We start from the raw sequence: 16382 nt of genomic DNA on the forward strand, positions 1-16382 counted from the left end.
AGAAATTGCTGCTGCAATATGATGTGCAAAAAAAACCCTCAAAACACCAAAGGCAACAGGGTTTGTTTTTCACTTCATGCAAAAAAGTAACAGATGAGCCAATTATGATGCAAGTAACTGGTGAAGTAGCTTCATAAGTGAAGTTTGAACTTTTAAAACTTTAATTAAGTTCATTGCTAGAAGTGTACTACTTAGATGAACCAATTATTCTTGAATTGTATTTCTGTCATATCTCTGACATCATAGCCTTCACCCTAAGCAGAAAAAGAAGTAGTCAATGACATCTGGTAATTTTTTAGCAGACAAAGTAGGAGCTGTCAGATTGATTTCTGAAATGAATTAAGAAATGAATTAAGTGCTCACTAGCCGTGTTAGCCAAATAGTTTTTCAGTTTCTTTCTTCTTCAGTGACTGCAAACCAATTGAGAAGGTTGACAGTCAGACATTTCAGCTCTATGACTTATCCTTCTGCACTTGCTCCTATCCAGCCCTTTGCACAGCCTGGTACTTGCCCCACCAGCCTTCCACACCCCTTTTCTAATGCAGCTTTAGGAGTAAATAAAAGAACTTGCTGCTCCTCAGAAGCTCTCCGTATAGGTATGTTTTTTTATACCCTGCCTTGAACAGCCTCAGTTTATACAGAAGGAGACACATGATAAGGAGCTGTGATTCCATTCCTGCTGCAGAAATATGTGCTGTGACATAATGTCCAGCATGGAGGCAGGTGTCACTGACAGATGTTCACATGTCAGTGTGGTTTGATGTTCATCTCTTTGCATTGCTATTATGTATTGCTTTTCTAATTTACTCTGTATGAAATTTGGGATTAAATGCTTCATCCTTAGTTTTCTCTAGGTCTTAAAATATTAAGCTCCCAAATACAATTCTTCAAAGAGGAGTTTTGTGAGTACATTGGGAAGGCTTGGAGCTGAGAGGCAAAATTACCTAGAAGTCAGGACAGGGGAAATCACTTTTTCTGACAGACCTTCTGTCTACTGACAATCTACAATATTTCTTTGAGAGGTAAATAATCAGTTTCAAATTTTGAACACAATTTTATGATACTTGCAGTTGGAATTTAGACAAAGAACTGAGGCAAAGACTCTCAAATGCCAGGCTGATGATGTCCAATGCAGCAAACATCATGCCAGTTGAACCTAAACTTTCCGAGACTGAAAATGAACTTTGTTGAAAGCTAACCTTGCTGCCATGGAAGCACTCCCAGTTACAGGCTGCTTTTAAAAATTCAGACCTTTCTTTCCATGTGCCTTGCTTTCTGCTTCAGTAAAATCGGCAATCACCAAGATGTGCCATCAGATGCTCAGGTAAGTGATGATGTGCAACAGCAAAACGTTTTATGAATCTTTTGATAGCTGAACATCTATTTCTTCTGGTAAAGGATTTGAACTGTTTTTCTTTTGTGCCAGTAAAGCAGCACAAAATAAATTAAATTGAGAAAAGGGAAGTTTTTATTTTAGAGTAAATGGTATTTAGACTCTTGACAGCTGTCCTAAATTTCCCCTCACTTATTGTAGTGTAAAACAACATTTGTTTCACTGAAGCAAATGCAAATAAACCTTTACTGTTATTTTGGTTGTTTCATTGCAGGTTTTGATTTTTTTTGCCTTTCTTTTCAAGATAAAGACCAGTTTAAAAGTTAGAAGGAAACTAGGCAATAAACCTCCAATGCAATGTGCCCAAGTTTTCTGTTTGACTGTTGTAGGCCAAACAGTAACATAAATAATTTAGCATGCAGATGAGGCTGACTTAAAAAAAAAAAAAAAAGCACCAAAAGAACATAAACCTTGATCATAATTTATACTGCTAAGTTACTTTGATGGAACTAATAACTTCGATCCTTCCTGTAGCAGTTATTTAAGCTGAACATTTCTCTGAGGAAAGTGGTTTTCCAATTTGTGAAAATTAAGTAGCTGGAAAAAAGAATTCCAGAATTGAAAAGAATGTGTAGCAAGTTGCATCCTTGCTTGTGTTTCAGTATGAAGTAATGTGAAAGTACTTGGAAACAATGAAGCCTGGTTGTTGGGGTTTTATTATTGTCTTCTTCCCCGGCTTTTTTAATCTGCTCTTGAGAAGCTGAGCAAGCCTTGCTAGTCTTCACAAAATTATAATTGTCTGCTTTTCTTTGTGGGTGTTTGCATCCAGGTTCTCTTAGAAAGCAGTTGGGAAGAACAAGTGCCCTGACATTCAAATCATTGGAAAATAATGACATTTTATCCTCTTATTTTATCATTTAATTGTATTTTGCCTAATGATTACATCAAGGTGATGAGAACTGGAAGCAAAGTACTAAACTGAGATTCTCCTGTTGTCTCTGCTTTCAGTTCATGTAGCAGTTTTCTTAACAGAGTTTATTTTCAGAACTAAGTAAGGAATGTAATTCTAGAGCAGAAAACCCACAATACTGTTGTGGTTCTATTAAGGTGGGTGGCTCCTTTCATCTGTAGCTAACTGCATAAAATCATGGAGTTTGCACTTGAAGTATTGTTGAAAACAAGACCATCAATCAGTATTTATTTGGTTAAATATGTAGGCTGCTTTACAGAACTTTTGGGAAGCCAGATGCTGCCACAGGAGCCTATGGCTCAGTAAAACCAAGCACCTTCCTGTCACAAAAGATTAGAGACACTGCTTCTGCTTTGCCATTGGTACTTCCAGCCACATACTAAGCCACAGCAAAAGCTCATTGTATCATCATCACTTATAAGGAATCTCATCATCATTTAGTCTGTCCTCAGATGTTGCAGAACTGTTTTTACTGTTTCCACCTAGTACCCCCATGGAATTCCCTGGATATCTGCTCTACTGTCTGATTGCTTTTGGTGTTAGGAACAATTTTCATAATGTCAAATGTTCAGAACATTTTAATTTCTTCAATTCTCTCACTGTGTTTTTCCCTGCCAGTTTAACCCCTACATTCAATAAGTATCTGTAACAGAATCAAGTTCTCAGAAATCTAATGTACATTGGTTTCTTAAAATTTGCTGAGAGAAGAGAAACAGTCTGTTTTTTTAATTGTGTATGAACTGAAAAAAAAGAAAACAAAACAGGAGAATCTCTGTAAACTGTTTTTATTCAAAAGATTTTTAGATGTTCCAAGTGGAAGAAGTGAGACACATTTAATCCCTTGCTCTTCCTTCCGGAGAAGTCCGTCCTTCTCAACTACCCTTTGAGCAAGCATGCATGAATACTGAGGGAGCTGGTGGACATCATTTCTAAGCCAATCATCTTGATCATCTTTGAAAGCTAATAGCAATCAGGAGAGGTACTTGAAGACTGGATGAAAGCAAATGTCAAGCCAGTCTTCCAAATGGCAAGAAGGAGTACCCTGGGAACTACAGACTAGTCAGCCTCACCTCAATCCTTGGAAAGATGATGGAACTGCTCATCCTGAAGGCCATCTCCAAACATATGGAAGGCAAGAAGGTGATCATGTGTAGTCAGCATGGGTTCACCAAAGGGAAATGCTTAACCAACCTTATTGCCTTCTACAATTGGATGACTGGCTGCATAAATGAAGGGAGAGCAGTGGATTTTGTCTACTTGGGCTTCAGCAAGGCTTTTGACGCTGTCTCAACATGACATCCTCATAGGCAAGCTCAGGAAGTGGGGGCTGCATGAGTGGATGGTGAGATGGATTGAGAACTGGCTGAATGGCAGGTTTTCAGGGTGTTGTGGTCAGTGGCACGGTCTAGGTAGAGACGTCTAATTAGTGGTGTCCCCCAAGGGTCAATACTAGGTCCAGTATTGTTTACCTTACTCAACAATGGCTTGGATGAAGGGATAGAGTGCTTCTTCAGCAAGTTTGCTGATGATAAGAAACTGGGAGGAGTGGCTTGTACCCCCGAGTGCTGTGCTGTGCTGTCATTCAGAAGGATCTAGCCCTTGTTCTAGTGGGCGGCTTCACTTACTATTTGTCTGCTGGAAATATAATACAGCAGAAAGGAAGTGGTCTGAGAGGTTTCTGGATTGTGTGTAAGATAACTTCCTGATCCAGATGGTGAGTAAACCAACAAGGGGAGGTGCCCTGCTGCACCAGTTAATTGTGAACAGAGAAGAATTTCAAATTAAGTCAGCTGCACAAACTGGAAAGAAGACAAGATGGGGGAAATCATTCCCCAGTTAGCAAGTGTGCTGAGGGACCAGGCAGCTTCAAGAGCTATCAGAGAGAAGTAGAGAGGGAGCAGGGCACAGAGCTGAGAACTTGCAGCTCAGAGATGGGAACAGCTGTGATAATCGTTATGTATATTTTCTAATTATTACAATTTATGTTAATAATTCTCATTATGTTAATAATGTTCTTGTTAATAATGTCTCTTTTATATTACTAATTCTAAGGTTAGATCTAAGGAAGAAGTTCTTTACTGTGAGGGTTGTGAGGCATTGGAACAGGTTGCCCAGAGAAATAGTAAATGCTTCATCCTTGGCAGTGTTCAAGGCCAGGTTGGATGGAGCCTTGGGTGACATGGTCTACTGTGAGGTGTCCCTGCCCTGGCAGAGGGGTTGGAACTAGATGATCTTACGGTCTTTTCCAACCCTAACAATTCCATGATTCTATGTATTCAATTTAATTTAATTAGCATCTTATGTAGCTTTCTGGGTGTTTTTTTTCCTATGTAAAATGTTCACTGATTCACTTTATATTAAAATAAAGTCTGTTTCCTCCTTTTTTCTACTTTTTTTTTTTTTTTTTTTTTTACTTAAAGCTTTCAAGCCACTCAGTTGCCTTTGAGGAGCCCTATAAGAAAGTGGTCTAGGGAGGAAACTTCAAAGCTGTGAACAGCTTTCAGTCTCAACATCCACCTGTATGCAGTCAGCTATTCCCCAGCCCCTGCAACACAAATTTGAGCCTGGCTTAAGACCAAATTGTTATAATACAGAGAATTTCTCTCCTTGGTTGCTCTGCAACCAGCAGCAACAGGTTTCCTGTTATTAGATCACCCTGACACTCTGCAATGGAATGTGGAAGCATTGAACCTTGTGACAGAGGAATTTGCAGACTGCTGGATTAGCCAGGAGAGAGTTTCCATAATGTGACAGAAACTCTCATTAATCCTTGCATTGCCACTTTTCAGGATACCTGGGGAAAGGGGGGTGTGTCTGCATAAGCACACAACATATATATAGCCTGTAAGGGACATCTGACATTACCACCCAGGATACTTGGCAACAGTGGGTTAGCAGTACTTATTGCCTCTATGTTGCTAAAGCACAAAGACTTCAAATGAAATGGGTGCCCATTTGGTGGATGCTGTTACACGCAGCAGAAATGTACATTGCAAACCATCTTAGAATCAACAGTCAGAAGAGACAGAACCAGTTTTGGAATCCATAGGTCAGGCTACCCTCCCTCCTCTGGACAGGGACTGCAGAGTTGGCCTCTGCTCCCCACTGACAGCTGTAGGCAGGCAGGAGGAATTTGAATGCTTGGTCAATGATTGCTGTTAATCAGCAGTTGCCCCTTCTCCAGGAAAAGCAGCAAGCCCAGCGGAGGTGTCCCATAGGAAAAGTTGGGGTGTGGGTTGAGCCAGTGTTCAGCTGTGCCAATGTCAACACAGGAGACAGAAAAAAGGTAGCTGTACTTCCCCTGTAAGGAGGTTAAATGCAGAGAGCCTGAATAGTTGGTACAGTGACAGTCTGGCCTTGAGTGCTAGAGCTGGGAATGTAATTCTTGTTTTTGAGAAGTATTTTCTTTGTATTGAGCAAGTAGGTGTGTTATAGTGAGATCTTAAACTGTTGAGTCAGGTAGAAAACAGCATTATTCATAACAGAAGGGAAGCTGACCAGGGACTGTTTGGGTGGTTTTACTCTGTGGAAGTTACTGTGTGACACAACAGGAAACAAAAGGTTAATTTCATTGAAATGCTGACAATTTGCTTAAAGTGTATATAGCAATTGGTCAAGAAGTTCGTTTAAGTTACTGCTGTTCAGTTTGCTTTGGAAGAGTCCAGCCCTTGAGATCTTTGCTCTCTTGTGTCTTGCTATCCAGCAGCACACACACAGTCTTTTTCCCTAAATGATTTATTTACGCCTTCTTTGTGAGTAAAGTCATAATCACTCAGGATATGTTTTAGAAAAAGTGATGTTGTACTGAAAAAGTCACAACAAAATACAATTTTTTTTTTATTTTTCAAAATTGTCATTCCATTCCACTGTGGCTGGATGACTTTTTTTGGGGGTGAGGAGGAAAAGAGAATGCAATCCTTGACTTAGTTTGGAAAACAGAAGGACAGGAAGCTTGCAGGGATGTTTGGATCTCATTCCTACAATTTGAATCTGTAAATCTTTCATGTATGTAAATTCGCTGATTGTTAATTGTTGCAAAGATTAAGAGTAAAGGTAGTGACCTAAAGCCAAGTTAGAGGGTACAGTGATTAATGTCCCTCTGTGACTAATTTCAGTAAGGAATTCCACATTTACATACTTTACATATTTTAGAGTTGTATATCTCTCCTACTTCTGCTTCATATTTTCTTGTGAATTGGAAATATACAGCTAATGAAGCCTTTAATATAAATGTAAGAAAATACTTTGATTTGTAAGACATATTTCTGTTTTCTGACCTGTAAAGTATGTTTTGTGTTGCTTTCTGCCTGATTTGAAGCCACTAGATCTGGTGACCTTCCTTGACCTGAGCAGATCCCCTGAAGCAGGTTGTTGCAGTGGGTCAGTAGAGTTGGCAAACACAGGGTGTTTCCAGTTCATATGAGAGATTAATAAAGTAACTTTCTTTTGAATCAGATTGAAACTTGATTAAAATCAAAAAAATCTTGACAGAAACTTAAGAGATGGGGAGCACATCCTTCTAAGGCATGAGGTGTTTCCAAAATCAAATTGTCCAGCTGACATTGGCATTAGTAGATGCTGCTGGAAACATGGCTTGGCTACCTGAACAAGTTTCTATGCATCACCGTTACTGATATGGCAAGGTCTAGAGCATGCAGTCTTTCACTCCTGCTTCGTGCCTGTTGCACAAAGGTAATAACTGAAATGCTGTAAATCCAGCTCCTAAATTCTGTAGAAATCACTTGCTGGAAAAACCTAGCATCACTGATGGAAACTTGGCACTGATGGAGCCCATTGACCCTGGAGGCTGGAGGCTTAGCCTCATGTGATGGAGCTGGCAGGGAGCCAGGTAGCAGAATTCTGCTGGATGCTCAATGAAAACTTGTCATCATGAGTGAGAGGCTTCTGTATAATGTTTCCAAGCGTTGGATGGGGGTTGTCCAATAAAACAGCATGCTTCAGAAGTCCTAGCCCTGCTCTTTTTCTTACACTTAGCCATTTCTGTGAGGAATCACCATTGCTTCTGTTCTTTCTTTCACCATGGTCATCTCCTGAGAATGCGAATGTACCCCCAGACTGTAGTATAACTGAACAGATTTGTTGTTTATTAAGTGCCCACTGTGTACCAACAAGTCCAGTTTACTTCAAAGAATGACACATATAGGCTTTAAATGAATATTTGCTGAAGAGCTGGAATGCACACACAGGGCAAAAATTCCTTTTAAAATATCTTAAGATCCTAAGTACAGTCTATTTCTAATAACAAAGCAATAACATCTTTCTGCACTTTTTATATATCCTCTTAGGTACAATTAAGAAGAAATATGAATCTTTCCACAAAAATAGCATGGCCCTACAATATTAATTTACATCTTGCTTTGAAACTGAAATAAGTAATTACTTCAGAATAAGGGAAAAGTGGATGGGTGCTAGCCAAACCTCATGATTAGTGCTCCCTGATCTTTCAGGCTGTTCAATACAGATTCAAATTCAAATAAGGCAAATTGGAAGAGCTTTAAAATGTTGCTCAGTTCAACTCTGATCTCTGAACTTGGTCTATTAAAAAAAAAAATAATGGTTAAGCAATTGCTTATTAATATTTTTATGTTCTTTATGTTTTCTGTACTACTTTAGTAAACACATTTCAGGATTCAAAGGGAGATTATGTCATTTCAAATCCGTATTTTAGTCTGCAATCACTGAAATACATTTTCCTTGAAATATATACTTTCAATAAAATACATATTTTCATTCGCTGCTGATTAAATAGCATTGATATAAATATCATCTCTTGTTATGAGACTATACTTGTATCCCACAAGAAACAAGTTTTCTTGAATGTAAAAACATTTGCAGCATGGCACACAAAGTGTCACGTTACCCACCTCGTGACACATTAAAGGATTGCTCCCAAACACAGTTCAACTTCCTATAAGGTAATAAGTTGCAAACACTTTTTCTAAGTTAAGGTAGACACTTGCTAATTCATGCAGAATAATTCTGTATGAGAGAATTTACATTTGGTCAGTTTTAATCTCAGAAGCATTAAACTTTCAAAACAGCTTCTCAGGTGTTCTTTTTCCTGCCTCTCTCTTGCTCCTTCAGAGAATCCTTGTGATAATGCTGAAAACATAATCCATGAAAACATATGCTTACCATGCAGAATTTACTCTTCAAAGCTGAGCCGTCTTTCTTTAATGTGACAGCAGCAGGTCTTGTTGTGGCTGCAAACCAGGGTGCTCTTGACATGGACAGTGTAGACACTGGGACAATGCAGATATAGATGCAGACATCTGAGCGCTTCGATTGCATTTTGGACTGTTCTTAAGACATGTTATTAATGACATAGATACCTTATTTTTTTATGATTAATTTTAGTCGGTAGTAAAGTAAGTGAACATGGGCATGAAGACAGGAGCAGAGACTATTTACACCCACTTCTACCCCGCCCTGGTGCAAGTTGTGTGGCTGCAGCCTCCTCCATCACTGCAGTTTTGGCCTGAAATTTAACTTCGTTAACAGGAAAACTCCTCTGCCGTGCTGAATGGGGCTGGTGATACGACATACATACTAGTATCTTACTCTCTTGTTTGAGCAGTGGCTTGCTCCATATGCCTGGCCCATTTCATGGAGACTACTTGACTTGAGGCATGTTACAAGCCCACCTTTACTATTAGCAAGGCACTCAGCCTCTTGGCAGCACAGTAGACACTCTGTCAAGCCAAGCTTGTACAGTGTTTACTAGGTGTTGACAGAGTGCCCACTGGATGACTAAAAAGAGGCATATGTTCAGCTAGCTCCAAGACTTCACAAACCAATTTTATTCAAGTTAAGCATGCTTGCTGCAGCATGGGGGAGATGGGAGTACCTCTGTGCTATCTTGTCTGGTATGATTTTATTGTTACTGAAAGGATGACTGAAAATTGCAGGAAGGAACAAGGAAAATGGGAATGAAAACTAATTAAAATATGTGGCTAAAAAATGAGAAGACCCTGGATGAGCTCATCTAGCTGTTTGGTAAGCTTTATGATGCCAAAAAGTACATCAGAATATTGACAGAGAAGATATACCTCCAAGCTCAAAAGTATTATGAAGTCCAACCTTTACACATTATAAGATGTATCTTTTCATGCATTTTTAAATGTGGACATTTATGTAAAACAAATACAATTTTGGAGGATAAAGTATTAATGTGTAGGTTTGGGCCAAAATGGCCATCTTTGTGGCCTCCTCTGGACTCACTCCAAGAAATCAATGTCTGTCTTATACTGGCGACCCCAGAGATAAATGCAGTACTCCAGGTGGGGTCTCATGAGAGGAGAATCACCTCCCTTGACATGCTGGTCATGCTTCTTTTTATGTAGCCCAGGATACAGTTGGCTTAAAGTTATTAGTAGCTGTGAGGGAAAAAAGAAAAAAAGAGGAAAAAAAATCAGTTTAGGAATAATCATTTTAGAATAATTATGCCACTGCGAAATTTCACATAGTGACATGGATCAGTTAAAACTTCCTACATATTCTTGTCAAACTATCTTTATCCAATTTTGTGTTTCAGCAGATTATATTTTGAACTCTTTGCAATGATTTAGTATCTTTGGCTTCCAAGGAAGTGGAAGCTGAACTTTGTCCTGAGTATAAATCAAGGGTAATAGTTAATGGTTTTGGCTGATTACCATCTTTCCTCAACAGTAACACAACTGCCAGACAAAATCAGCATGGTTGATGATGTTAGCTTGTCATCAACACACAGAAAATATCAGTTGCAAAGAGTATAATTATACCACTTCCCATTAGCTGTCATCACTTGAAATAATTAAACAACTAAAAGCTCTTATGTTAGCAAACAATCAATAAGATTATTTAAATGTTTTCCCTTCTTGTGTTGTTTCTCAACAGACATCATTTTGGTATTATTGACTTAAATTTCAGTTGACAGAAGACCACATAAAAGAGGTTTTGCTCTCATGAAGGAAATCTTCCTGTAAATAAAGCCACATTTTATACTGCCATTCAAGGCAGACTTTTTTTCCTGCTGCTTTTGCATTCTGTATGAGCCTAAACATAGTATGGTTTGGGTTGGGAGGCAGCTTTAATTAAAATATGACCTAGTTCACCTGTGTGCAGAGACATCTTTCAGTAAGCCACGCTGCTCAAAGCCCCATCCAATCTGACCTTGCACACGTAATCTTCCAAAAATTAAAACCCTGATCTGGGAGTCGTATTGTGCAATTAATTTAAAAGCACAATTCCTCCTCCAAAATGAAAAAAAATCAAAGCATAGTATGGTGTTCAATATGGTTCAATTTTTTGTAGTTTAGACTATTCACTGATAACTGTGCACTATTTTCAAAAATATATTTTGAAATTCACTGCCAAACTTGTGTTTTTTAAGTTTGAGGAACGTTATCAGCACTTTATGAAGGGAAGAGACTTACAAATCTATGTTTATTCTACCATAGTCTCTATCACCTTGTTATATGAGGAATGTACATATTCCAGTGAGAAGAAGCCTGAAAAGTCTGTGCTAAAATACTCCAGAAGGACATTAGACCATAGTATATGGCAAACAGATCTGCCCGTATAGCCATTCTGGTGGGCACGCAGACTTGCCTAGGCTTCAGGAGTGTCCTTTCTGGTAAGCAGACTTGTTTGATCCACTGCAGGTTAAAGGTTTCGGTGCATGCAGCAGTCTTGGATTCACACAGCATCAAGCACATGGACATCATTCAACAAGAATAAACATGTAGGCCGTATTTTAGGGAAGCCAAAAAGTTGTTAAATTTTGAATTAGGCCTATAAAGGATTCCAGGTTGGTGTTCTGGTTTTATGCCAGAGTCATGTGACAGGAGCTTGAGGATGACCCTTAAAGACTGATATTATTGCTGACTGATTGAAAGTTTTTGAAGGCTTATTGTAGAATCAATCATAGAACCACTTAGGTTGGAAAAGACCTTTAAGACCATTAGGCACAACTGTTAACCTAACACTGCCAAGTCCACTGCTAGTCCATGTCCTTAAGTGCTTGTATTTTTTTCATCACTTACTGATAACTGGCAAGGGAAGTCTGCTAGGATTTAAGAGCACAGGTTATCAGTTGCTCAAAGGCAGAATGACTGCTGTCCTTAAAAGGAGCACATTGGACCACCATGTACAGAAGGCTGAGGCGTCTAGTGAAGCGTCTGGAATGAGAGTGGAGCAAAAGATTAGCCAAAGTAGAAGCACGGCAGTTCCTTCATCACGAGGACTATGCTGAACTTAGCATAGAGGTCCTGGCCGAGTAAGTAGCTTATGTTGCGGAAGTCGAGTTGCAGGCTCCCCAGGCAGGTTTCCAGTTTGGGTTCCAGTGTGTGGAATTGGACTCATCTGCTTAACTCATGCTCCATCCAGATAACACTGTCAGAAGAACTTATTTCCTATAGACACAATATTGCATTGACAACCCAAAATTGCTTCCAGTTCTGAACTTAACCAGACTCGGGCCAGTATCTGGACTCTTTATTTTATAAAAGTCCCATTATTCATTGATATTTTGTATTTCTACAGGAAGAATATATATTTTTTACATCTTAGAAATACTACTTTGTACCACTAGCCAGTGATTCCAGTGGGGAGACTCACAGGAATAGAGTACCCATGATGAATAATGAGTTCATTGGAGGAGCTCTTTGCTATCTAGTGTCATCAGAAAAGAGGATTCTGCTTCAGAAAAATGGAAAATTATATAGTAATTGCTGAAGCACTTCAACTGATTCAAAGAAAAACTGTAAGTACAGGTCATCTTGAAAAATCATGGCACTAATGTCCTCCAGGCACAGTCGGTTTCAATTCAAAACAAAAAGGAATGATATAATGTGAACACAATGAATAGTAAACTTTTTAGTCTTTAAAATTTTCAAAGTGAACTTTTGTTTCAAAGTTAGTAGTTTTGTTTCATTTCAGTTTGTTTCCTTCTATGCAGTAAGTCTAGAAGCCTGGACTTGGAAGTCTAGACTCTAGAAATGTATTCAGCATGGCACGTTTCATCCATTCAGAAATACAGCCTGAATGTAGGTATGAAATGTGATGCTGCTTCTCTTGTTACATGCTGAAAACAGATTTCATCTGGTTTCTGTGAACTGCTTCTCCAAAGGTTGTCAATAATCTCTTCCAAACAGCACATTCCCAACAGTTCTGTAGTTTTGAAACAGAAATGTAAGGAAAATTGGAAAGAAGAAGTGGTTTGTAGGGTTTTTTTTAACTACCACTCTCTAGCAAATCAGGCCAAGATCATAGGAATACAACATCCAGATTATTTCAGAAGCTTCCATCAGCCTGGAGATAAAACTCACATATTGTTCAGAGTCTTGAATCTCATGGTATTAAAATTCCAGAAAGGTATATTTTTCTGATTGCTCTGCATGTTAGTTTACCTCCTTTTCTATATAAATCTCATTGTCTCTGGTAGCATTCTGCTAAGCATAGAAGAGACTGTTCCCTAGGAACCAGTTTAAAAAAAGAAGACCAGTGGAAAAACTAAAAAAACATGGGTTTAAATTCATCAAATAACATATACAATATAATTTACTAACTTAGAGAGTTTTTAGAGCATTTAGTTTCTGGACCAGTTGTCTGTCATCATGTTGGATATGTACTTAGAAATGGGAGCACTTCAGAATGAGATTTCATTCGACACCTGTAATTGTTAAGTCTTAGATATAATATTACATTTTTCTAACATCTGTTGCTTTGATTCCCTTATGGATTTTACAGAAGCAAATCTTGATCAAGGCCCAGCACTTTCATATCATTGTTTCTCTTCACCACTGATTCTATGGGAGACACTATGTCCCTGATGGGAGATACCTGTGGCTGCACACCTAATTCCACCACTGATCCTCAGTGTGATCCCAACTATTTTAATTTCCCTGCTTTCACATCTGTAACAGGGAGAAAGGAAAGGAGAAGCAGAGTTTCCTTCTCTTCAAATGTGGTTTCTGGGTTTGTAAGTAGAATTTTCAATTTTTCCCAAAAGCTGTTACACTTTTGAGGAAAAACAATGAGCAGTAACAATGGGAAGCAGCCAGGCAAAATTTCTTAAGCTGGTTAAAAGCCTTGCAAAATATTCAAGATCTTGGGGAATTAGTGATTGTGATTTAATTTCCACACTTTTGGTTTAGTAAACATTTATTCTTGATGGCATGTTTCAAAAGGTGGCAATCAAGGTTGAGCCCCATATAGGCTGCTGTGAACAAAGTCCATCCATCCCAGTCAGACCTAGTTCATTCTTCACTGCTTACTCCATATCATTTATGTCATGCTTGGCTCTCACAGTATCCAATACATCCCCATCAAAAACCACCCCCCTTCCTCTCATATAATAAATATATATACAGATACCATTTCCTTAGTCTATGGGCCACCACTGTAAAATGTTCATAAAATGCCCATTGGGTTGTTTAACCCATGACTTGGGTTTATGTGTTATGGTGGTCACTTAGGACAGGAGATTGCATATTGTTTTAAATTATTGGCTCAAGCTGGGTCACTGTTGTACTTGCCTGGCTTCTTGCGAGGCTCATTCTCCATTTGTTCAGCTGATTCTTGATGTAGTACTTTCTATTATAAGCAACTCAATCACATTATTTTCCAACAAGGTTTAATCTCCTTGGAGCATGCACTAGATTTCCCCATCCTTCCACATTACTCTCCAGATGTAGCCAGGTCTTTGAGGAAAATGCTCTATACCCCTAGCTCCAAAACCCTAGAGGCTGACTGGGCGCTTCCTGGTGTTTTCTGCCAGAAGCTCCAGTTTAAGTCATGGTCCTCAGCAGTAGCATAGAGAGCATTTCTCAAATTTGGTCCTGTCTGGACTGGCTCATGGGCTTCTGCATGAAGTATCTGCTGTTTGATCTGTTCAACAGCTTGCTGTTGCTCAGGGCCTCAGTCAAAAAAGTTCTTTCAGGTTACTCAACAGAGAGGACTCCCAAACTGACTGTAACCTGGAATACGCATTCTCCAAAATCCCATAATTCCTAGGAAAGCTTGGGTTTCTTTTTTGCCAACCAGTGGGGACATGACTAATAACTTATTGATCATATTTATTGAGATGTGACAACGTCCATCTCTACGATTTTGTTCCCCATAACTAGGTCTTTCATGCAAGTCCTTTGATCTTGCTTTGGTTTATGGCAAAGTCAGCTTTTGGAAGGATCCAAAAGCTCATTTTCTCTCCTCCTTCTCAAACACTTCCTTTTCTGTATTGCCCCACACAATGAAGAGTTTCTGAGCACACTAGTCCTTTTTCAAATCTGAAAGAGAAATAGTAATCCTCTGCCAGGTTGCAAATACAGCTATCTGGACAAAGGTTCAGCATAAAAGGATCAATCCCACAGGCTTTCCAAAGGTCTGGAAAGATGAACCATGGAAGTCAGTTCAGCTACTGAGAAAACACACAGGAGTTGTCCACAGTTAACTCAAGACATGACAAAAATAAATAAAGCATTCCAGGAAGGCTAGCTAGTGAGGGATCAGTACTGACCCAGATTGGCTAACAGTGGCTGGTATAAGAAGAAATATTCTTTCTTCCTACAAACTTCATCTCCCTTCTATTTTTTCTATTGTTGCAAACACATCCTTGTTTTTCAAGCTGAATTTATCAGGTTTTTACCTAATCATTCAGTAATACCTCAAATCATATTAGAACCTCTTCTCTTTTCACATGCAGAGCTATATGTTTAATGTACTTGGAAGCAGCTTTCCATGCCCCTGCTTGTATCAGATTCCTGCCTATAAGAAAAGTTTTATGCCAAATTCCGTGGCCTCAGACCAACTTCAACCTTCTTCCACTAAACTTGTTTCACTGCAGATTTATTATCTAGCTGAGCATTAATCTGTGGATCCATTCTCAGCTTACCTGTAAAGTCTGACTGCTTCAGAAACATCTCAGCATAATTTTGGAAGTAAACATCTTCCTTTGAACTCCTAGTTTTGCCCTAGCTGTCGCTGCTAGTTGACTGTAGGTCTCTTACCAGGGCCCTGTGAACAGGCTTAAAGATTTCAGTGGCGATTTCTGCAGGCCAATTTCTACTGCTTCATCAGAATAATTCACTTGGATTAGTTCTGGAAGTCTTTCTGTTTTCTCTTTTGTTCTGAAATGTGTATGTCTATCTACACATGGCATTTTGCCATAGCCATGATGGTATGGGAACTCTAGGAAATCAGCCCTTAGGATCTAGTAGCAGCTAGAAAGTATTACCTTTGTCCTGCTGATTGCTAGTCTAAGATGCAAACCGTTAATGAAAATATAGGCTAAAAAACTAATCACAGCAGACCCCTTAAGGACCCGATTTGAAATGTCATCTAAATAGGAATGTGAAACATTTGTAACAGATCTTTAAGAACAACTTTTTTTACCAGTTATGCACCCAAATGAAGTTTTCCCTAAAGCATTTCTTCTGTGCTTGCTTCTGAATTTCTCTTAGTTCACATACAAAAAGTGTATTAAAATCAAATAAAATGCATATATTTTATGTCTTCGATCACTAAGCTAGTTGCCTCATAAAAGAAGAAAATTAGATTAAGCTCATGTGACATATTGGCCATATTTTACTTCCATGTATGCCTGACTAGTTTTCTAGGAACTTGTAATCCTCCACAGTTTTTCGTATATATGGCATATCAAAATATATTCAAATATATTCTAAAATAGTTCTCAGATTACTGCATGAATTCTCACCCATGAATTATGGGTGAATTTCATCTGGAACTGTTGACTTGAATACATATATCAAATCTAAATATTCAGCACTCCCACCAGCTGAATATTTATGTCCACAGTGCATTCCCTTTTCCATGTTAAAATTAATTTCATTAGAGAATTGATTGCAATTTACTTTTGTGAAGATTCAGACAAAGAAAGTGTTGAGTACTCCATGACTATCCACAGTTTTTCTTCCCTTCTGTTTACTAAATCTCCCTATTCTTCTCTGTTTTCTTCTTACTGCTGACATTTTAACAGAAATTTTCTTTGACATATCCAACTGAAATACATTTCACATCATAATACTCTTGTATTTATTCATCTATATTTTTGTTATTCCT

The sequence above is a fragment of the Psittacula echo genome, assembly GCF_963264785.1.
Source record: "Psittacula echo genome assembly, chromosome: 1".
Taxonomy (NCBI): domain Eukaryota; kingdom Metazoa; phylum Chordata; class Aves; order Psittaciformes; family Psittacidae; genus Psittacula; species Psittacula echo.